The sequence below is a fragment of the Cydia fagiglandana genome, chromosome 3 (genome assembly GCF_963556715.1).
Source record: "Cydia fagiglandana chromosome 3, ilCydFagi1.1, whole genome shotgun sequence".
In the NCBI taxonomy this organism is placed as follows: Eukaryota; Metazoa; Arthropoda; class Insecta; order Lepidoptera; family Tortricidae; genus Cydia; species Cydia fagiglandana.
In genome coordinates this window covers 19,712,452-19,735,955 of record NC_085934.1, presented here as the reverse complement: position 1 = coordinate 19,735,955, position 23,504 = coordinate 19,712,452, and the positions used below count along the sequence as shown (strand labels likewise).

The 23,504-nt window shown below is 37.5% G+C and overlaps 1 protein-coding gene and 2 long non-coding RNA genes across 10 annotated transcripts in view; 2 read left to right on the top strand and 1 right to left on the bottom strand.

Annotated features, from left to right (window-relative positions):
- LOC134680316 (neuronal acetylcholine receptor subunit alpha-7) overlaps positions 1-23,504 on the top strand; it is a 183,181-nt gene that overhangs the window by 36,733 nt on the left and 122,944 nt on the right. The window lies entirely within an intron of this gene.
- On the top strand, positions 1,412-22,502 carry LOC134680314 (uncharacterized). Its single transcript, XR_010100441.1, has 3 exons — positions 1,412-1,993; positions 2,590-3,383; positions 20,669-22,502. It is a non-coding gene; the product is annotated as an uncharacterized LOC134680314 (long non-coding RNA).
- LOC134680312 (uncharacterized) lies at positions 2,447-4,196 on the bottom strand. The gene is made up of 2 exons (XR_010100440.1): positions 3,847-4,196; positions 2,447-3,740 (listed from the first exon to the last, which is right to left on the bottom strand). It is a non-coding gene; the product is annotated as an uncharacterized LOC134680312 (long non-coding RNA).

Below are 23,504 nucleotides of genomic sequence, written 5' to 3'. Positions count from 1 at the left end.
TTATTACGACGTACCGCTAACGCACTGTATATCGCAACGATTACAAGAGTCTATATACAGTTCTGAACACCGGAGAGGCTGTAATAGTCATCATCATCATCTCAGCCATAAGACGTCCACTGCTGAACATAGGCCTCCCCCTTATGGGGGGTGAATGCCATAATCGCCACGCTTGGCAGGCGGGTTGGCGATCGCAGTCGAGTACACCGAATTTGAGGGACGCTGCTGCCCGTCCACCGGTGGTCTTGGACGTAGTTTAAGGACATACCCGGGTCCACTGTAATAGTACTAGGGTATTATAAGTAGTCAGTATTTGAATCTATCTATAAGGCATATTTTACAGGACAAGTAGTGTGGTAATCCTTCGGAAAAAATGCTCACGCTCAGCTTCCCGCTCTAGAACTTTTAACTGTCGTATTTGAACTTCAAGATATTCACAAGAGACGACACGTACTAGATCCATTCTAGATACGTTATAGTTTAGATATCAACTAGTTCTCTTTTGCATCGCAATTCGGGCACCAATGTCACTTTTACGTTAGATAGTAAGATATCTATTAGATGTGAATTGGATCTCTAAGTCATATCCTGTGGAAGTCGTTCAAGAGTATCTACAGAATCGCGCAAATGTCAAATTTGACAGGTTAGATCTTAAACATATCGTTATCGTATCTTGGTGATGTCTAAAAGATATCTAATAGATGTCTATTTCAAAATCCGAATCGGACCCTTAGTCTTCTGTTTTCCCGCTCAAAACTCCGCTCATCGAACAGCGGCTAAATATTCAACAGTTTCCAAGTTCGCGAGGTTAGTCCAAATTGAATACGAACTAATCCCAGTCTAACTACATATCTACATTGAATATATTATGTAAATACAGTTTATAGAGTCCTTGGGTTCGATGTCGCCGGAACTATGTTCGGGGAACTATTGAATTAATTTGAATTTGTTGGGATGTTTTGGTTAAACTTCTACTATAATTACTTTGGTAGGTATTTTATCCGAATTTTGTATCCCAACTTTTACTGTTTATATTAGATATGCTAGGAGCACTCATTCATCCGCATTCGAACTTTAAATTTGATTTAGATTTCTTGTTATTCATATCCAGTGGCGTAGCTAGCATGGGTGGCACCCGGCGCGGAAATTGTGGGTGTCACCCCAAAATTCAATCAAAATTGTAAAATATATTTAAAAACAGTAATTGTAATATATGTTAAATAGCTCAGTATTTACTCCATCGTTTTACATGTTTTTACGAATTTTTATAGGTGGCACTACTGATGTTCACGGGTGACTGGGTACTGATGTTCACCCCTAAATGGGTGACACCCGGGGCGGTCAAGGTAATCCTCGGCACTTTTAGTGCTTTAAATACATGTGACTAAATTAGTGGACTCTTACAGCCGTATTCATAAACAGTTAGAGCATTGATCATCAGTTGCTGATAACCGGATGTCACAAAACGTGATTCATAAACACTTTTTAGCGCTAAACAGTTGATCATCTCTTTATTAAATCCTCGGAAAGTTATGGAGCCGTGGACCCTTCTTTATCTGTTTATTATCCCTAAAATACAAGATGGCGGTCACAAAACAGCTGATTTTGACAAGACAGCATTTCACAAATTAGTGCAAACGTCGATGAGACTTGTATCGTAATTTAGTGATTTGGGTGTTCTTTTTGTTTAAAAAACGTCTAAATTTAATAAATGAGTGGTTTAATATGTGTAAATAAGGAGATAAACCATTACATACCTAGATAAAGTGCGCAAATAGCGGGAAACCTAGATATTGTGCCTTTGCTAGGAGTTGTTTGCACGATTGTATGTCGCATTCATCAAGATGCAAGCAATTTATGCGATACGAACTGTTATACCATAAGACTAGACTTCTACGACTGGGGCACCGGCGTCGGATAAAGCACCTCACCAACCTATATACCTATCATAAAAGAATGAAAACTACTCCCGGAACTCCTACAGCGCAAAGAAGTGAGTATACCTACTTTTGTTTCATACTCATTACCTGCCATAAAACGTTGATTTATTATAAGATCACGGTATTCTCAAGCTCTAACTAAAAAGTATTAATTGCGCACATATTACATAGCAACCTGTAAGGGCACAGCAATACTGAAGATACTTAATTGAATAATATGGGCAGGTATATAGGTACCTTTGTTGTGGGACATATCATATTCCAATTTGTAGGTGTATTATCATTATCACTATAAAAAACATAAACTGTGGTTGGCCTACTTTGGTTGGATTTCTAGGCACTGTTAATGCTGCCGCTGCACTGAATGCTGTGTGGTGCTATTTGCTATGAAAGAAGGGTGTACTCGGTTAATTGGTATTAATGCTAGCATACTTGAGTTCTGTGTTGAAGTCCACACTGAGCAGAGTTAATTTTTTACATTGTGATAGATAAATAAAACAAGTTCATGAGTTTTTAACTGAGATTTTTATTATAACATATCAACATATTTCATGTGTTAATTTAGGGAAATCAAACAACCCACTTAAATAAAACAATTTTATTACATTTGACAATCATTAAACTAGTTAATATTTTTTCTTTATTTCAGTACAACCAACTTCATTTGATGGCGGTGTGCAGGCCGGTTAGATGCCAGAAGAGTGTGGCCTCCGGATTGTGTAGCCAGCTCCGGACAAATAGCTGATGATGGAATACTCACAACCTGAAAAGAACACAGTTTCAATTAATATACTCATTGAATCAACCTATATCATCTTTTATTTTAAGCTTAAGTATAACATCCTAATGGATATGGCAATATGGAATAATTTCCATATTGTTGTGGTAACTATATGGAATAATGGATCTCCATCCAGGCAGAGATTCTGTTGTTGTTTGTCAATACCATAGCTATCTCACAGCAAAACTAAAGAATTACATACATGTCTGTTTTGTTCATACATACTTCTACCTAGCGTACCTACAGACACTGTTTCTTACCGGTAATTGTAGTTTGATAAAATGAAATTATACAATAATAACAAAGTTATGAATTGAAACGCTAATATACTTTTAAACAAATAATTAACCTACAATGGTGTGTTATGATTGATAAGTACCTTATGTAAAAATCATATTGATATCTTTGTTGATTTAAAATTATATAACCTACCAACAGCGACACTCCTGTGAATAATGAACATTTCTGCCTCATTATGAATTGTGCAGTTTGCCTTTTAATGCGGCTATTGGCTGAGATGTTTCACTGCAAACATTGTCATTGTCAAGTTGCATATATAAGCGCTTATCTTTAACTCTGCGCCCTAGGCGAACAAAAAAGGTTTTTAAGATAAATCACCACTTCACTGATAAATTGGTTCCATCGTGTGGTTGGTTAAGTATGTTATTCACTAATTCTAATTATAAACAGCTCCTAACTAGCTTAGTTAGCTCTGCTCTTCTAAAAAACACCGATAGTACGTCAAATTAAAAATGAAGAGGCCATAATTTTTTGGGTGTCGAGGTATGTTCATAAAAATACTACAACATTTTACGTTAAGAAATGAATAACCAAATCTTGCTCACCTGATTTATCTTCACCGATCATTTGATATGAATAGTGTCAATATCGTTTGTGTTTCGCCACCAGAACAAAATGTGTTGGAATCCGTGGTATTACGGTGGCGATGGCGCGCAGGCAGAATTCTTGACTTGAGATGTGCAACTGCCCTCTTTCCCTCATTCCACAATATATTGAAACTATAAGCAATAACACATAGTTTTATCAATATTGCTTGCAAATCTTGCAATGAACTTTACTCGTAACATATCTGATTATCAGACTATGATATAGGTGGTTGCTTACCGAGTTTCGTAAAACTTCCGGCCGTGCAATATTATTTATTTGTTTTTGTGATGCAGAGGCTATTTTAATATATAATAACCCAGAAAACTGGTCAAAATTGTGCATCGTATTGTTCAGGATTTTATGATTTACCGCTAGTGCTGCTGTCAAACTTTTTTTTTTAATTAATGTTCAGCCATATTTTTGTCTATGATGTGCCAAGATGCCAACATAACGGGTCTAATCTGCTTATTAGTTAAGAAACCCCTAATAAACGTTTATAAATCATGGTTCTTATCAACGGCTTATTAAGCCTAAACAGTGGATTAGCTAATAAGCTGATCATTCCTCATTTAAGGATTTTTTATGAATACGGCTGTAAAGCTATAAATATTTTTTTTCTCTCTAGGCTCTTCTCTGTCTGTCTCTGTCTCCTCTATCTCTGACTTTAACTATTTGTCCCGTTCTAGTTACCGCCCCCCATTTAAAACAGGTCATATAGTTATGTTATTAATTATTTAATGCTTCTAAAATCTGTGCCCCAGCACATTCCACGAATGAGATTGAGAACCGCTTTGTACTTTAAGATATTGCTATTTATTAAAGAAATAGAAATAATACAACAGTAAAAGACCTAATGAATCAAATGAAGAACTAACTAATCACAATACAATTTCACATTGATAAAGTTGAAGTGACCAAGTTTTTTCGTAGATAAAGTTCTTAATTCAAACATACAAACATAGATAAGTGGAATCGATTGCTACTTATACTACGGCATGTCTTCAAAGGATCCAAAGCACTTCACTGCTTCAAGTGATTTCGTTTGTTGCCGTCGTTTTTATGGATCTCGCGCCGTTAACTCGCAGATTAAGTATGTTAGGTCAGTGAGCTTCTGAGTAATTGAGGCAGCTCATTATTACTTTTGTGTAGTCTACATTCGTTAAGTTAGTATCTTCCGGACAATAAGATTTATTATATTTCTACGCTTTAGTTAAATTATTTTATTACAAAAGAGTTTACAAAAGAACTAAAGTCCAGGAAATGGTGTTTTAGTCTACAAATTTATGTTAGTAGCGGCTGAACACCTCAAGCGGCGCAAATATGCAGCCATTGATTCTGGCTGCATGTTTGAGCCGTTTGGGGTGGAAACCCTAGGGCCGTGGGGCTCTGGCGCCCACGGCATATTCGCCGAGCTGGCGAAGCGCCCCGTGGAGGCGACGGGTGACAAGAGGGCTGGCTCATACCTTGCGCAACGCATTGGTATTGCCGTCCAGCGCGGCAATGCCGCCAGCCTTCTTGGCACCCTGCCCCAAGGCACTGAACTGGAGCCAGTTTTTTATTTATAGGTTATTTTAGTTTAGTAGTTATTTTAGTTGTAGCTTTATGTAGTTTTAATTTTAGTTTATAATTGTTTTTATTTTGTTTATATTACATGTATTTCTTGTTTGAATATATTTTTACAACTGTTAGTAGTTGACAATAATACCTAACTAAGGCCCACTTGCACCATCCCACTAACCCGGGGTTAACCGGTTAAACCGTTAAGCTAGTGTCAAATTGTACTGGTAACCATGATGACACTCCAGGTTTAACCTTTTAACCCCGGGTTAGTGAATGGTGCAAGTGGCCCTAACAGGAACAGTAAAAACAATGAAATTATAACGCGGTAGACCCGTTTGTGTAATTAAATATATTACGAGACAAGCTAGTGTTTATTTAGTGTCTGTTTGGTGTCTGTGCACTCAAGACACGGCGGATCGGAGCGGATCGCGACAAAGAATTTCACAAAAACTCTTGAAGTCTCGAATCCCTTGGGAGCCGGTGGCATGTTTCAAACAGCGGGATAGGGTCCGTAATTTTATTTCATTTGAAATCTGGTTTAAACCGCCTTCGTCTAGACAGAGATAGTAGTGCAATGATCTTAAATAATAAAGGGGTATTCATTTTATGCATGTATTCAATTCTTAATAGCTCTGTTTGTATTTTAGAAGAGAGTTTTAACCCACGCACAGTGGATTGAGCAGAAATAATGCTAAACGGGATTCTCGTAATACATATTATGTTTTTAAGTAATTTTATTTTTCCATCATAAATATCACAATTTGCGCGAATGTTGATATTTGCTAAATTCACCAAGACTTTTCAATTTGCATTATCTTCAAGGCAATGAATATATGTAGTTTTAATGTTTCACAATTGATGTAATAACAACGGCATATAATAACTATGTGTTTTATATGGTTATGTAAAATTTTATGTAGCCAAGTAGAATACCTCGCAAGAAAATGAGGTCGCCTCCAAATTGCCTGCAAACTAATTAACATTAACTTATGCCAGGAAGTTAAACAAACTACGGCGCTCCTGATATGCATATGCTTATACGTACATGTAATTACTAGCTGTTGCCCGCGACTTCGTCCGCGTGGAATCTTATCTTCAACATTTTACATCTTTAGTACCTATAATTTTCATATCCAAGCAATGTTGAAATTAAGTACTTTTCTTTTTTAGCAAGTTGTATGAAGTTTTAAGTCAAGTGGATTTTGATGTTGGTTTCTGAAATTACTTTTCTTGTATTCTCATAATAGGTAGGTAACCTATGCCCTTATACAAAGATTCAAGTTCCGCATTCCGCACTCATAAAATATCTGATCTCCATACAAACTTTCAACCCCTTTCTCACCACCTTGGGGGATGATTTTCAAAAATGCTTGAATTAGTTTTCATGTTTTTTTAATTTATTACCTTTTTTCCAAAAAGTTAAAGTTCCTAGCTTAAAGCCAAGACGAATTTTCATCCCCTTTTTGGGAATGAAGGGATTGAATTTCCGAAAACGTTGCAATTACTTTTTTTTGTAATCGGCTATTATGTCTTTCTAAGAAGTTTCAAAGCATTTGTAATGGATTCAAACTTTGAACCCCATTTTAACCCTGTTAGGGGATGAATTTTACAAATCGCTGTAATCACTTTTATTGTCTTCTAATAATATACCCAAATAACCCAAATACAAAGATTCAAATCCCGCGCTCGAAAAAATGCATGATATCCATACAAACATTCAACCCCGTTTTCACCACCATAGAGGATGAATTTTCAAAAACGCTGAAATTAGTTTTCTTATTATTTAATATAATACCTTTTTACAAAGTTTTAAGTTCCTAGCTTCAAATAAAATTTGCACCTGAAGACGAACTTTCATCCCCTTTTTAACCCCCTTAGGGTTTGAATTTCCAAAAACGTTGCAATCACTTTTTTTTGTAATCGGCTATTATGCCTTTCTAAGAAGTTTCAAAACCATTTGTAATGAATTCAAACTTTCAACCCCTTTTTAACCCTGTTAGGGGATGAATTTTACAAAACGCTGAAATTACTTTTCCTGTCTTCTAATAATATCCCTAAATACAAAGATTCAAGTCCCACACTCGAAAAAATGTTTGATATCCATACAAACTTTCAACCCCTTTTTCACCACCTTAGGGGTTGAATTTTCAAAAACGCTGAAATTAGTTTTCTTGTATTTTAATAATATATCTTTTAACGAAGTTTCAAATTCGTAGCTCAAAAGAAAACTTTAACCCCATACAAACTTTCATCCCCTCTTTAACCCTGTTAAGGGATGAATTTTACAAAACGCTGAAATTACTTTTATTGTCTTCTAATAATATCCCCAAATACAAAGATTCAAGTCCCGCGCTCGAACAATTTTTTTATATCCATACAAACTTTCAACCCCTTTTTCACCACCTTGGGGGATGAATTTTCTAAAACGCTGAAATTAGTTTTTTTGTCTTTAAATTTAATACTTTTTTACAAAGTTTCAAGTTCCTAACTTAAAATAAAATTTGCACCCGAAGACGAACTTTCATCCCCTTTTTAACCCCCTTAGGGGCTGAATTTCCAAAAACGTTGCAATCACTTTTTTTTGTAATCGGCTATTATGCCTTTCTACGAAGTTTCGAAGCATTTGTAATGGATTAAAATTTTCAACCCCTTTTTAACCCTGTTAGGGGATGAATTTTACAAAACGCTGAAATTACTTTTCGTGTCTTCTAATAATATCCCTAAATACAAAGATTCAAGTCCATCACTTGAAAATTTTTTTGATATCCATACAAACTTTCAACCCCTTTTTCACCACCTTAGGGGATGAATTTTCAAAAACGCTGAAATTAGTTTTCTTGTATTTTAATGATATATCTTTTTACGAAGTTTCAAATTCCTAGCTTGAAAGAAAACTTTAACCCCATACAAACTTTCATCCCCTTTTTAACCCCCTTAGGGGTTGAATTTCTCAAAATCGCTTCTTATCTCTTGTACACTTTATAAATGCCATCTGGTGTGCAAATTTCAACTTTCTGGCTTTTGTAGTTTCGGCTCTCCATTGATGAATCAGTCAGTCAGTCAGTCAGTCAGTCAGTCAGTCAGGACACTTGCATTTATATATATAGATAGATAAATGCGTGCAAAATGATGAAAATGAAATATAAGGTGTCATCTTTGTACCGACTTGAAAAGAACAATGTGATGCGAACGTCATATGGTGATAGAATCAATACAAACATACATTAATGATGATATTCCTATACTTTGTTATTTCATGCAAAGTTAGTTTGGTGTAAGTAACTCTAGCCTCTGCCCGCTACATTGTCTGCGTAAAATTATCAAATTAGCTTCGACTACTATTTTTCAATATCAAGTTTGCATTGATAAAACGTATCCTTTCTTCCATAAATGTTATTCAAATCTGTTCAGCCGTTATTCGTTATTGAGCATCAAATCTCCAAATTCACATTACATAAATATCCAATGATATACTCGTAGTTATGCAAATAACAATGATACTTCAGTAAAGTTAACAACAAAACTCTTACTAGACTTATATCGACCGGGTTAAGAACCGTGATTACATTTTGTACTGATTCGAGTTACCCGTGAACAAGATGCATGTAAATATCGAGAGCTCGAAAATAATACAAAAGGTAATCTAATCACGGTAATTAATCCCAGTCGATATAAGTCTAGTGAAACTAACCGTGAATCATTCAAAACTGTTATTTTAAACTCTATTTTATCATTCTTCTATATTTTACAAGCTTTTACTTAGTTTCACCTGACCGTTGTCTGTCTGTCTGTCTGTCTGTCTGTAATCAAATCTTGCAAGTTAAATTTGATCCACTTCCCGGTTTCCGATTGAGCTGAAATTTTGCATACATACGTAAGTCGGGTGATAATGCAATATTATGGTGTCATCGAGCTGATCTGATGATGGAGAGCGGAGGTGGCCATAGGAACTCTGTGATAAAACAACGAAACCTAATTGTGTTTGGGGTTTTTAGAATTGTCTCGATGAGTATTAGTTGCATGTGGAAAAAAAAGTACAGTCGGCGATAAAAACTTGTACCAAAAATGAAATTTTTGCCAAAAACTTATTTACTCTGTATTTGGCCGATTATTGATCCAAAGTCCTTTGAAAAGAACAAATGAAAACCTAAATCCGTGTATCAGTGGTGCTGCATCGTCGGTTCGACGGATTACCCGTTGATGACAGCATTGTTCACGGGATTACATCCAAATTCCCTAATGACCTTTATAAATGACGCCTTTCAATGCCCTTTGAATATTCATAAAGTAAGATCAACGAATTCAGTAATGAATAAATTTAATAAGTTCATTGCTAATCCTATCCCCATTTAGTCGAAAGTTCGGAGAAGAAATTTCAATCTATTGTTGTGGGTTTAGTCGTAAAGTGACTTGCATCTTTTCTAATGCGAGTTGCTAAGCAACGGGATTTGCTCCAGTCACGTTTCTAATACATACCGGGTGTGGCCTGTAATATGAGCAAATAAACTGTAGGCTGTACTCCTCACACTGACCAACATTTGTTCAGGGACTTTTAAAAATAACTTGTGGTTTGATTTTTAATACACTTTTAAGTTTATTCTAAGACGCAATGTATTGCGAATTTTGTTATGTTTAAGGAGTGACAAGCAACGTCAATCACAATGATATGAGGTGGCGATGGCGTTCATTGAAGATAATATTTATTTTGTATGAAAAATAGGGAGTCTAAATACTTCATAATTTTTTAAAGTTGTTGAATAAAGTGTCACCATTTGAGGAATACAATCTATGTTTTAATTATTTGCTCATGTTACAGGCCACACCCGGTATAATATGGGCCCTTCAGGGTAAAATCATGTAGCATAAACCATAATTTAATTACCTGACCTATTTCTCCTGGTACGTCTCTCATTCCGATTCTAAAGGGGCCCACTGATTAACAGTCCGCCGGACGGTATCGGCCTGTGAGTTAGAACAAAAGTACAACTGACAATCCGAAACTGATACCGTCCGGCGGACTGTTAATCAGTGGGCCCCTTAACAATGCTTATAATATGTCACACCAATATTATGATACAGGGGCCTTATTCCACTTGTGCAAAGCTGACATTTCAAATCCACATCAAATCAACAGTTGATTGTATCGCATGTTCAATGGAATCGCATTCCTGATCTGTCAAGTCAACTGCTCTAGGTTGTTATCAGTAAATGCACTATCCTACTTCTATTTCCCATTTTCCTAATGTAGCTAGTTATTTACGAGCAGGTCACCGCCCCGACGTACCGTCTACTACACGTTCACATGTTGCAATCTCGCCACACGGCTTTATAGCGATCTCGGCTTGAGTGGCTCCATGAACCAACAATGACTGTAATCTTATAGACGTGACTTTATAGTTTTTATACATGTCGGTCAAACGTGAGTTCACAATTAAACAAATAATTCATCTTATCTACATATACATGCAATATAATTATTATCTCATATATTGCTTACCTTGCATGATGTTGCCGATTTTTAGAAGCAATTTTCAGATTTTAAGTTGTTGTGCATAATTTGATCCAAATTTTTAAAGTGCATTTTTGATCTATGTTCGTTATTTTACTCTATTGAGCGAAAGTTAAAAACTCCGGAATAGAATCGATATAGTCTCTCGAGAAAGGCCTCAAGATTGCTTATTTAATTTATGGCAGCCGTTTTTTAAAACTCAGTTTTCTGAACCTTCTGCATCTCAAAACGGGTGTAGGTACTTGACTTTGGGATAAAATAATGTAGGTTTTACGTGTATATACGTATGTATCAATATATAAATATAGCCGGTCATACAAGTTTTTCAGTAGAAAAAGGCGCGAAAATATAATTTTGTATGTGACGATAACCCTTCGCGGCTACATTTTTTAAATATGCCGCTCTTTTCTACTAACGGAAATTGCTTGACAGAGTACTGTAAAGAGGGCGGCCTATCGGGAGGACGTCGTGGGCATAGAAAACTCGAAGTAGACTTTCTTTAAATATATTTGAGAGAAATTTACATCAAGATCAACATCTATACTAGGTAGCTGCGTCTGATCGAATGCCGAATGCGCACCGCGTTCTATTTGACAGCGGGCTGATATTCTAAATTTAAATATCATAACTAACCCCAACTAAGTCACAGATTAAAAAGGCTGTAAAGGTTGCAAACCTTTACAGTACCTACTTATAAGTACGTTTCATATACAATTGTAGAGCTAGCAACACCGCACAGCTGCGGTCAGATTTTATTGCATTGGGTTTGGCGGCCATTACGTGAATCACTGGCAACACTGACGTGCTCGGTTGCGGTTTTAACATACATTGTTACCACATCGCGCATTTACGATTGAGTACCTACAACACGGTTTATGATACAGCATATATACATAATACATTGCGATTTTGTCGAATTATAAATAATTGTGTACGAGTATGATGAAAACGGGGCGTCATCTTTTACACATAGGCATTCTCCTGCCGTATTCGAACATCAAGATATTCATAAGAGACGACACGTACTAGATCCATTCTAGATACGTTATTGTTTAGATATCAACTAGTTCACACGAGCTCATTCCACCGTCCCCATTCTACCATCGGACTTTTAGACGCACGGCCGGTTTCCATCCTTACTTGGTAGATATTCCACCAATTCGCACGAAGCGCTTTGCTTCTACTTTCCTTATGCGCACTGCCAAGGAATGGAATTCCTTGCCGGCGTCTATATTTCCGTGTTTTAATAACCCGGCAACCTTCAAATCAAGAGTGAACAGGCACCTTCTGGGCGAGCTCGCTCCATCGTAGGCCACGTCTACGCCTCGGCTAGTCTGTGGCCATGAGTAAGCCCATTCATAATAATAAAAAAAAAATAGTTCTCTTTTGCAGCGCAATTCGGGCAACCAATGTCACTTTTACGTTAGATAGAGTAAGATCTATTAGATGTGAATTGGATCTCTAAGTCATATCCTGTGGAAATCGTTCAAGAGTATCTCCAGAATCGAGCAAATGTCAAATTTGATAGGTAAGATCTTAAACATTATCGTTATCGTATCTTGGTGATGTCTAAAAGGTATATAATAGATGTCTATTTCAAAATCTGAATCGGGCCCTCTTATGAAGCATAATTATTTATGTATTTATATGGAACCTATTGTGCCTATTTATCACGTAACAAAACTAACAAATGCTGTTCACGGTCATATACCGACATTTTAAATCAACTATAGTCGCACCAATAAAAGTCTGCAGCGGGTTTGATAGCCCACGCAGCGTAAGTGTTATGTATACGTCATAATTTCACTGAAGTTTGACGTTTAAAATGACACTTGCACTGCGTGGGCTATCAAAATCGCTGCAGACTTTTATGGGTCTGACTCTATGTAATAATTTTATTTCTATTATTGTTTAGTTTTATAAAATTTATTTTAATAATATGTATGCTAGTTTTAGGATATTTATGTGTGGGCCACTATTTGCCTCAAATAAGAAATGTCATTCATTATTCATTCACACTTTAAATACCGATTAACACACTTTTGGTTTTACTAAATCGCAATAACACCCTCAATATTATACCTTCATATAAAGTTGTCAGTACCTACCAAAAGACACAAGTAGCATCGCGTATTGTAAATATTAACTTTTACGGCTTTCACAACATTCTCTTTAATGCTTGTAATATTACAAGCAGTCGTTTTTACACATCACCGAGTAATAAAAGGAGCAAACAGGTGTAAGCCGAAATGTGTGTTGAAATTAATGCTTACATTTTCAGCAGCGAATTTTGAGCCGACAGTTGATGGACGGTGGTTTGTGGGGGAGAAGTGGGAGAACCAAAGCAAAGTATTGACACTTCAGCCTGGCATGTCAGCGAGGATAAAATAAATGTCGCGTGAGTCCGGTAGTGTATTGGTATGACCGAAAGCAGGCCTATGGAACTCTCCGCGCGAGCTCGGATGAATACCTACGAATCTGCTCCCGTTCACGGTAGAAAATCAAGCCAGTTGGTTGCCACACGCGCTCACGTACGCACATCACCGCGCGCCGCACTGTCAATTTTTACGATCGTTACAAGCTACGTAGTAGGTACCTACCTACTATTGAATTTATTTAATTAAACACGTAATGTTTATTATGTATGCAGTGGCGGATTTGCAGTCTTTGCCGCCCTAGGTATGTATGACAAATGTATAGTTTTAGATATCTATGTATTTGAAATAGGTAGCAAATTTTTAATTTATTTTGGTAAATGTTTATTTTAACGACAGTAGGTAAGTTAAGTTAAAGAATATTTACTTACTTACTTAACTTTACACCGGAAAGTGCCTACTGATTTTTGCTCTGGTTAACTTATAATTAATTACCTGTATTCATAGGGTTTCTATTATTTTTCTTTATTGTGTAACAATAATCTCTATTTGGATTTAAATTACACGAAGTTTCAAAACTAATTCTTGCTGGGATTATTGCGCGGTTTATAAAACGGTGTAAACACTGCGGTTACTGCAGGGACATATGACCTTTTAAAATGACTATTTCGCAAACACGCATAATCGGAATATTAGGTGTAATTTAAGATTTAGCTTTCCTTTTATTTCACTCCGCTGTTTAAGTACGTATTTTTTTATCATTTCTAAGCGGCCGTAACCCTAGCGTTGTGCCGGTGCGCGCGGTGCGGGGAGCGGCGCGTTGAAGGTCACTCCATTGTATTTTTGTGTAGGTATCAAAACTGTAGGTATTTGCGTTTTGTTTGAGAGAGAGGTATCTGTTCGTAAGAACTATTATATAATCTGTGCTCGTGCTAACAAATGGTACAAGTACGAGTGAAACGTGCGCGCGAATGATAACCAAATAACATTACTTTGACAATTTGATGTCAAAATGTGAGTTCAATTAGCATGTTATAAATACATGCTTAATTGGACATTAGTTACAGAATAGAACGAAATTGCCGCTTTTCAATTGTGTCGCTATTTTTGGTGTCACTCACGCATGTGATCAGCGAACGTGCCAGTTGATGCGGACAATGGTGACGCCGCGGCTGACCACATCCGCGCTGGACTGTAATATAATGTGTGTATTATCATACTTACTTAATAATGGGCCGTATAATGAATGCCTGAGTAATAAACAGGGTAAAATACTACCTAACACTAGGGCATGAATACCGGAATTACTGAATCTCGAAATACCGATATATCCGACCGATTTTTACGATATTCCAAGACCGGAATTGAATACCTACATCGGAATTTGTTTATCTGTATGAAAACAAAAAACAAATAAAACTTAAATACAAAAAAATTTATGAAACTAATTACTAAATAAACAATTATTTATTAATTATGAAACGCAAACTTCAAAAAACAAGTGTAGTTGAGCAGTTTAGTGATAAATAATAAAAAAAACTTTATCAAAAAATGTATGCTAGATTTTTACATGAATTCGACATCAATTAGAATTAAAGGTATATCATTTTGAACCAGTAAAGCCGACGTCTTCGGCGTCGACAAATAATGCAGAAATAACTAGTGATACCGCCGTTTTAATGGCAAAAGAAGAACATGAGAGCAATGCGTATTCAAAAATGGCTTCCAATGCGAAAAAGATACCGAAAGGCTCTGAGGAAGCCCTCTTTGACTTTATTTTATTTTAAACCGCTTACTTCAGTTCCGATCAATCAAAGTCAACGTTCTTTATTCTTCACTTCAGGCATATTACAATGCATTTATGAATGTCAGAAGGCTACCATGGAATCGTAAATAAATCGTATTTGTGTAAAAACGCCGAACTGATTTTTCGTAAAATTTATCGGTTCCGAATCCGAATGTTATACCCTGGATGTTTGCAAAAAGCGATAATAAAAATAAGACCACCTTTTATACGATGAGCGTCGACCACTTCAGTTATTTATGTTTAAACAGAGCAGTGGTTAATTCGGTCAGAACACAATAATCGAAACAAGCCGAGTCTAGAGATCTGTGTTGTTATTTAAACAAGCATTTGGAACATTCATTCAGCTGGAAAATGGTTTGTCAGTAAGCAACCGCGGGAAGCAATAAAACAAAGTCCTAAGTAGCATTTTCAAGCTGTAGAAATGCGAATCATGGCCCACAGTTATACCGTAGATGTTACTTTGAAAGTCCGATTGCTGCAGAAACGTTTTTTGCCATGTCATGCAATGTCTTTCTATCGTACAGCAATTTCGTATGTCATTCACAGGTTTTCCGGCAGCCACTTTTTTGCTTTGTATTTTTTGCAACTGCGAAAAATGTTCAACTATTTGCTAGTCCGTTTCACTCTTGATTTTGCCGGTATTTTTCATTTTGCTGTCGAGCCGATAGGTATATATGACGGCTTTAGCTTCCTGTTTGCTAAAGTCACGAGCGACATTAGGTACATCTAGGAAAGAATTTGGTCAGTGTTGTTTTACAAAGCCCAATTAACCTAATCTTTTAACAAGTTTTCATTCTGCGGAGTTTTTGCAGTATTTCGTTTGCAGAATTATTTAGAGTAATAGTAGTAAATAAAGCCATATAAGTTTTACATTACAACAGACGTTTCTTAGCTTAGTAATGAACAGCCTAATTAGCAAAAACCGGCATAACAATTAACTTTTCATATATTTACGTGTGGTAGACTAAAATAAGTTGTGATGTATAGAGCGGGAAAATCGTTTAGAAAAAAGATGCAAAAAGACGACTAACAATTCGGCCAAGATCCACCACATGATAGAGGTTAGAGTCGTTGAGCGTATATTATGCCAATACGTGAACACTGAACATGAACATGTTGTAAGTCATCTTAGAGGATATAACCAAACAGAGTAGTTAGACCAAGAAAAGTCTGCAGCGATTTTGATAGCCCAGTGCAAGTGTTATTTATGCGTCATAATTTCATAGAAGTTTCGCGTTTAAAATGACACACTGCGTGGGCTATCAAAATCGCTGCAAACTTTTCATTTCATTTATTTTGTTGTAAAGTCATGTACATGAGTAAATCCAGATGTTATACAATAAAATACAAGTCAGACCATGACACCATGTAAGGGCACACAACATTAACTTAAAGACTAAAGTTCGGATTCATTTATAAATTACAATTACATATTAATATTACAAAAAATAGATGTTATAAACTATTGTCATTAAGAAAATCATTAACCGAATAATAACATTTCTTAGTCTAACTCTGGCCATAGGCGTACCCTCTGTCGAAAATAAGCGGCCAATGGTCATACACTATGTATGGACTGACGTTTATCTGACATGACTATTTTACGTATACATTTGACGTGCCCCTCCCCCGCAAAAACCGGCAGACTGTTTTGTAGAGAAAATTACAGATAAGGCGTCTCCGTTTGATTATGCATGCCTTATTTCACTAAAATTACTGTTCATTAAAAATAAAATTAAACAAGATATTAGACGAAATATCCGATCAGTAATCCATGAGTATCGGATCTCCCTGAACCAATAAGATAGTTTTGAAATTCCTCCTCCAAGTGCATTGGCAGAACAAAGCCACTTTACCAGGTGGACTCCCGGAGGACAAGTGCAGACCGAGACCCGTCTGAAACACGTCTTTATGTCGTGTCTCTGTGCGACAATGCAAACATTGTAACCAATGTTTAGTGTGGTCATAGATAATGGAAGTGCGGCTATGTTGTCAAACGTAAGGACAATCCAGTTCAACAACAAGAATCAAGTCTAGTACAAGAACACCAGTCTTATTTAGCCTTAGAGCATTTAGTCACTGGAGACGTCATGGCTGTCATTTTCTGTACGAAACAGTCTGCCCATTTTTGCGGGAGACGGGACGTCAAATGTATTGCTATTTCTACATGATTTGTACGTAACGTGCAAATAGCCATGTGAGTCCATACAAAACGAAACGGAACGAAAGGGATTATATCGCGTATAAGTATATTGAATTCATACTACAACCCGACGTTTCGAACCCTTTACAGCGTTCGCGGTCAACGGGTGACTGACGAAAAACTGTGCAAAAACTACCCACTTACAAAATAATGAACCACCATAAACTACAAATTTTAAGGCCAGTTATACATGCAAAATTGGCTCATAAGGCTAGTTCTACATTACAACTATTTTCAAGTAAAGATAACGATACGCGATAACTAGCTGAGAGTTACGAGTGTAGTTAATCCAAACTTTAAAAAGATACAACTAAAACATTCACTAACTACAAAACTAGCTGCAGTTCCCATTAAAATATTTGTTTGTCCCCGTCGCACTACACAGCCACTTCCTTAGAGCATTCAACAACTGGAGTCGCCTTTAAGAGCTTACCCCTCTGCCGAAAAACTTGCACCATTGTGCAAATTGTTGTATGGACTGACATGGCTAAATGAACGTTACGTACAAATCATGTAGAATAGGTATATTTGACGTCCCCTCCCCCGGCAAAAATCGGCAGATTGTTTCGTAAAGAAAACGACAGCGGTGACATCTCCATGTACTAAATGCTCTCAGGCCACTTCATATAAAATTGCAGAACGTAAGCCGAATGAATGGGTAAACAAGTTCTTCAGCACCGACCCTATTAGAGAGCCAGTTTCATAGCGAAGTTCATTAATTAACAGTGGCAAAAACTTGCCAACACTCGTTTATAGCTCGACCCGCAGACATGGAATTAAATAGATCACGCAGCGACTTGTTTACCGACTCAACGGTAAAGGCCAGCATTTTGTACTGAATAAGCTTGTGCCACACACTTGTGGAATCCCGCCTTTATCGGAGCTTCAGGCGCGTCATGTTCTATGGGAAACATCACGGGATCACCTGTCATGTCATAGTAAGCACTGGAAGCTCCGGCCCGGACACGGCTCGGTCTAACGTGAATCATCCTTAATAATATATAAATAAGAAAACTCTCACGTAATTGATTGATTGCTTTAAATTCTTTGGTTTAATACAGCGGGGGTCAAACACGTTCAGGAAAACCGGTGTCTTTTCTGTGGATGTTACAAAATTTAACATGTGAATACATTTTCTTAAAAATTTCATCCTACAAATTTTAAGAAATAGAAGTTTTTCACATGTCTGTAGGGAAAGTACGAAAATTAGGCCATAAAATACGTTTGTTTTATGAAGTCCTCAGGAATGTTGCATATCCTTAATTCATACCTACTAACAAATTTTGATGAATCAAAAATTTTGCGGTGCGTTGCGTCAAAGTTTAATAGGTCAAAAACTTTACGGTGCGTTGTCTATCATATTTCAATGTCTGTGACCCGACCCGCATCAACCGGCTTGTCAAGGCATGTATGATGGCAATTTGAGTGGTAACTAGTGAAGATGTTTAGGAAGCTTTGGGTTGGTTTGGGTCGAACCGCCCTTGTTTAAATCGGCAATTCATGGTCCTTGCCCTGAAAGTTTTAATATCAATATGTTTGTACGTTATCCCACGTACCTATTTACATTGAGGGCCCTAATAACCCGTAGTTTAACTACCTATATATTTCTGGCTAGAGTGTTATTTTAGTATAGGCCCAATTTTGACATTTTAAATGACTTACTTTAAAAAAAAAATACAGTACTCTTGCGCGCTCAGTGTAACTTTGGCCATTAGGATGATTTCAAAGAAGTTATTGCATAATGGCAATAAAAGCCAAAATATATGAAAATTGCTTCCAAAAATTCGCAATTTAAATTTTTCAAAGGGATCTCATCGATTACTTTTTTTTTACTTTTAAAGCTTACAACAAATAACAATTCAAAAACACGATTTCCGCGGTCCCGAGCGCACATCCATCTTGCTTACGCTTACGCTCAGTGAGAGAACACTACGAACTTACAGGTTCCGACACACACGGCTCGATTCTGAAAATGTATTAGACCTCAACAAGTTATGATATGGATAATTTAAAGATATTTGTAAGACAGATATGTCAAATTTGACGTTTTTGCGATTCTGGAGGTCCTCTTGAACGATTTCGACAAGATAGATACGTCAAAATTGACGTTTCCGCGATTCTGGAGGTCCTCTTGAACGATTTCGACAAGTTATGACTTAGATATCCAAGTCACATCTAGTCGATATCTAATGTAAATCTAGTTGATCTCTATATCGTTTCTAGATCTTGTGATTATCTTGTTTCCCGAATACGCGTGTTAGGCGCGATTTCCGGGCGGGGTGTGAGCGCGGCGTGAGCGCTTTAAGGAGACAGTCCATTTCCAGCGACAGCTGCAGTACTGTTCATTTTACTATGGAAATTGACAATAACACCGACGCCTTCAGTACTAGTAGTGCAGCTGCGGTCAGAAATGGAATGTTACCATTATAGGTATGTAAAAGCGGCGCGCCCCACTCACGCGCCGCCCGCAAAACGCGCCTGTGCAACGGAGCCTAAGTTCTCGTACACTACTGTTTTCTTGAAGGTTTAAAGGTCATATTCATTCCCAAGCATATTCAAATAAGGCGCTCACTATCGCGCACAAAGACGCTCGTCTTATAAATCCTAAAACTTCCATTGAATTTAAACTACCACTAAATGACGGACGTAACACGGACAGTCTTGGCCTGCGAACTCTTTACGACGGGAAACGGTAAAAGTGGGCGTAAAACGTTTACGACCGAACTCTGACACGCCTCACAATACAGAAGAAGGTAATTAGTCGAGAAGGCGTATTACTTTAAAGTGCATTAGGGCAGGAAATGAGCGGGAAACGTTGTTAAGATACTTTTAGCCTATTTCGCGTGGGAAGAGTATAGATTTTGAAAACATGATGAATATTACTAAAGGTACAACCAAACGACCTACCTACATATTTAGGTACCTATAATTAGCCTGACACGATTTTGTTAACAGCAGACTGAGTTATAAACTAAAAACTAAATAATAATCATCATCATTCTAGCCTTCAGTCGCCCACTGCTGAGCATATGCCCCTCTTCGTGGCCGCCACTTCCCAACAAACAATTAGGCGACACTTAGCACTTATTTTATCACCTAAAGACATATAACGGCTGTAGAATAGCTATATACTCTAAGCTTACAGGCTCTGGTGACATCAAGGTCTTTAAGAGGTCCATGTATAGCTTTAAGATCCACAGTAGCCGTTTTGGCCGCTATAATGGATCTTAAGCAGCTAGTGTTATAGCTCAAAGTGAATTCTACCACCTTAACATCTATATGAGTAATAAGCAGCTGCAATTTTCACTTAAGGTTCTAAACAGGCGATAAAAACTCTTTTATAGCTCCGTTACTCGCAATCGCTTCTTAACTCTCTTGTCTCACTTACAGTCGAAAAGAGAAGTTATGAGTCACTTTTATAGATCATGTAGTCGCAGACGGGCGTTATTCAATACCTTAGTACATCTTATAGTGTTATTAGAGTCCTACTTACAATCTAAGGCTATAGCGCCATGTTAATATGACCGATGAATCAATAAGCAAAACAAAAACTGTTAATTAGAACGTAAATACTTAATAAAAATCGATACTTTTACTCAATATAGTGTAAGAGTAAAAACACCAGAGCACCACTTATTAACAAGATTTATTAGGGAATCACAATATGAGAGTATAGATCTGAAAATAATATGCGAGGACGCTCTCGCGTAAAACCAATCTAAGATGGACGACCACCTCTAGTGATGTGACATTGTCGGTTATCGTAGTGATGTTAAACACCGATGGATGACGATCTCGCCGTTCAGCTCGGCCATCTTCTGACCCGACCTACGTCCCGTCAGGTCACTGTTATCAAGGCCGCCACTGAAGACTGCCGCAACCAACGCAGTCGCAGCAAGCTGGGCCTTCACCAGGTGGCGGTAGCCTCCACCAGTTCATTACTGGTTGGCTCCTCCGTTGAGTTGGCTCCTCAACTGGTGGGAGGCTAACGTGGGACACGTCTCATGCATGTGCATAGGTGCCCTCCGATACAGCACATGTAAACAGTACAAACTCTTATTCACGAAACTCTGTAACATACATGTGAAAAGCCTCAGTTCCTTAATATAACCAAGGCGTTATAATTCACCCTAGCGCCATCGACAGGCTTTGACATTAGCATACCACAATGTTGTTCAAAATAATCATGATAAGATTTCGACGATATATTAATGCGCAAATGGCACAGTTAGACCCTTTGATCACAGGTCCGGCTTGATAGCCATAAAATTATACCGTAATAACCATCACAGTCAAAAGGTCTACTTCTGTAAATACATAAGAAAGATGCAGTTCTTATTGGACAGAACTCATGAGCGCTCTTTAGCAACATTGTTAATAAATTACATTATCACCCTTAATGACGACGTAATCAAGTAGGTACTTCATGTCACCGCTTTCTAGCATCGTGACTAATGGCAGTTAACCACAGATTTGATTATTGGACAAAAAGAAAACATTACCGTGTTAAAATACCACATGCAGGCTAGAATACCACTGCCCTTGTAGGGGCAACGACCGTAGAAGTCAGCCCTTCACGATAAGGCTGTCACGGAGCCCATTGCACGCACTCGTTCTACTGGGCATCTTGAACCGGCACTACCTCAACCTCTACTGGGTCCGGAACTGCGCCAGCAATCTCTAAAAGGTATTAGTGCAAGCAACCCTTTCTAGGTAACCTTGAGATCATCAGTATTAAGGTCATTTAAATATCCTTTTGTAAACAAAGTCTCAAGCCAACCTCTCAAGGTCAACAACAAATAGTACGATATAGATAAAACAGTTATCGGTAGTAGAAATAATGGTCCTCTTAAGGATAATCTCATATCACATACAATGGACCGCCTCTTAAGGCCTACACTGCAGATACCAGGAACAAACTAGCATCTTAAGAATAGTACTATGTTATAAGCAATGGACCGCCTCTTAAGGCCTACACTGCGGAAACCAAAAACAACTAGCCTCTTAAGGATAGTATTGTCATCAGCAATGGACCGCCTCTTAAGGCCTACACTGCAGAAACCAAAAACAACTAGCCTCTTAAGGATAGTTAATACTATGACATAATTGTCATCAGCTATGGACCGCCTCTTAAGGCCTACACTGCAGAAACCAAAAACAACTAGCCTCTTAAGGATAGTTAATACTATGACATAATTGTCATCAGCAATGGACCGCCTCTTAAGGCCTACACTGCAGAAACCAAAAACAACTAGCCTCTTAAGGATAGTAATGTCATCAGCAATGGACCGCCTCTTAAGGCCTACACTGCAGAAACCAAAAACAACTAGCCTCTTAAGGATAGTTAATACTATGACATAATTGTCATCAGCAATGGACCGCCTCTTAAGGCCTACACTGCAGAAACCAAAAACAACTAGCCTCTTAAGGATAGTAATGTCATCAGCAATGGACCGCCTCTTAAGGCCTACACTGCAGAAACCAAAAACAACTAGCCTCTTAAGGATAGTAATGTCATCAGCAATGGACCGCCTCTTAAGGCCTACACTGCAGAAACCAAAAACAACTAGCCTCTTAAGGTTAGTATTATATCATCAGCAATGGACCGCCTCTTAAGGCCTACACTGCAGAAACCAAAAACAACTAGCCTCTTAAGGTTAGTATTATATCATCAGCAATGGACCGCCTCTTAAGGCCTACACTGCAGAAACCAAAAACTACTAGCCTCTTAAGGTTAGTATTATGTCATCAGCAATGGACCGCCTCTTAAGGCCTACACTGCAGAAACCAAAAACTACTAGCCTCTTAAGGTTAGTATTATGTCATCAGCAATGGACCGCCTCTTAAGGCCTACACTGCAGAAACCAATAACAGATAGTGACAAGCAACAGACCGCTCCTTCAAGCCTTTGTTGCGATTACCGGCGCCAGGAATTAGCCTCTTAAGGATAGCATCCCTTGCCAAGACAAAAGTAACAGCCTTTCTTAAAGAGCACACAATAATTAAAGCTCTATAGCAGACATTGAAGCAACCGGTAGAATTATGAACCAGCCTTTAGAGTAAAATGGTTAACAGTGAGGTGGCATAAAATAACATATCGCAAGCATTACCATGGTTACTACAATATTTAATCAAGCACAATGTGTTTATTTTCTAGGTTTTGTCGGCAAACCCGTTAACAAAACACATTAGTATGACAACAGTAACCCAGTTCTAAATCTGGAATAAAACAAAATCACAACTCGGTTCCTAATCCGAGAGTATGAAATATAAATAATAACTCAGTTCTTAATCCGAGTGTTCAATAAAAGTATAACTCAGTCTTAGTCTGAAAATATAGCCAGTTCTTAATCTGAAAACGGTACCTGAAATAACAGCATTTGCCTTCATTAGTCGGCAAACCCGTTAACAAAACACATTAGTATGACAACAGTAACACAG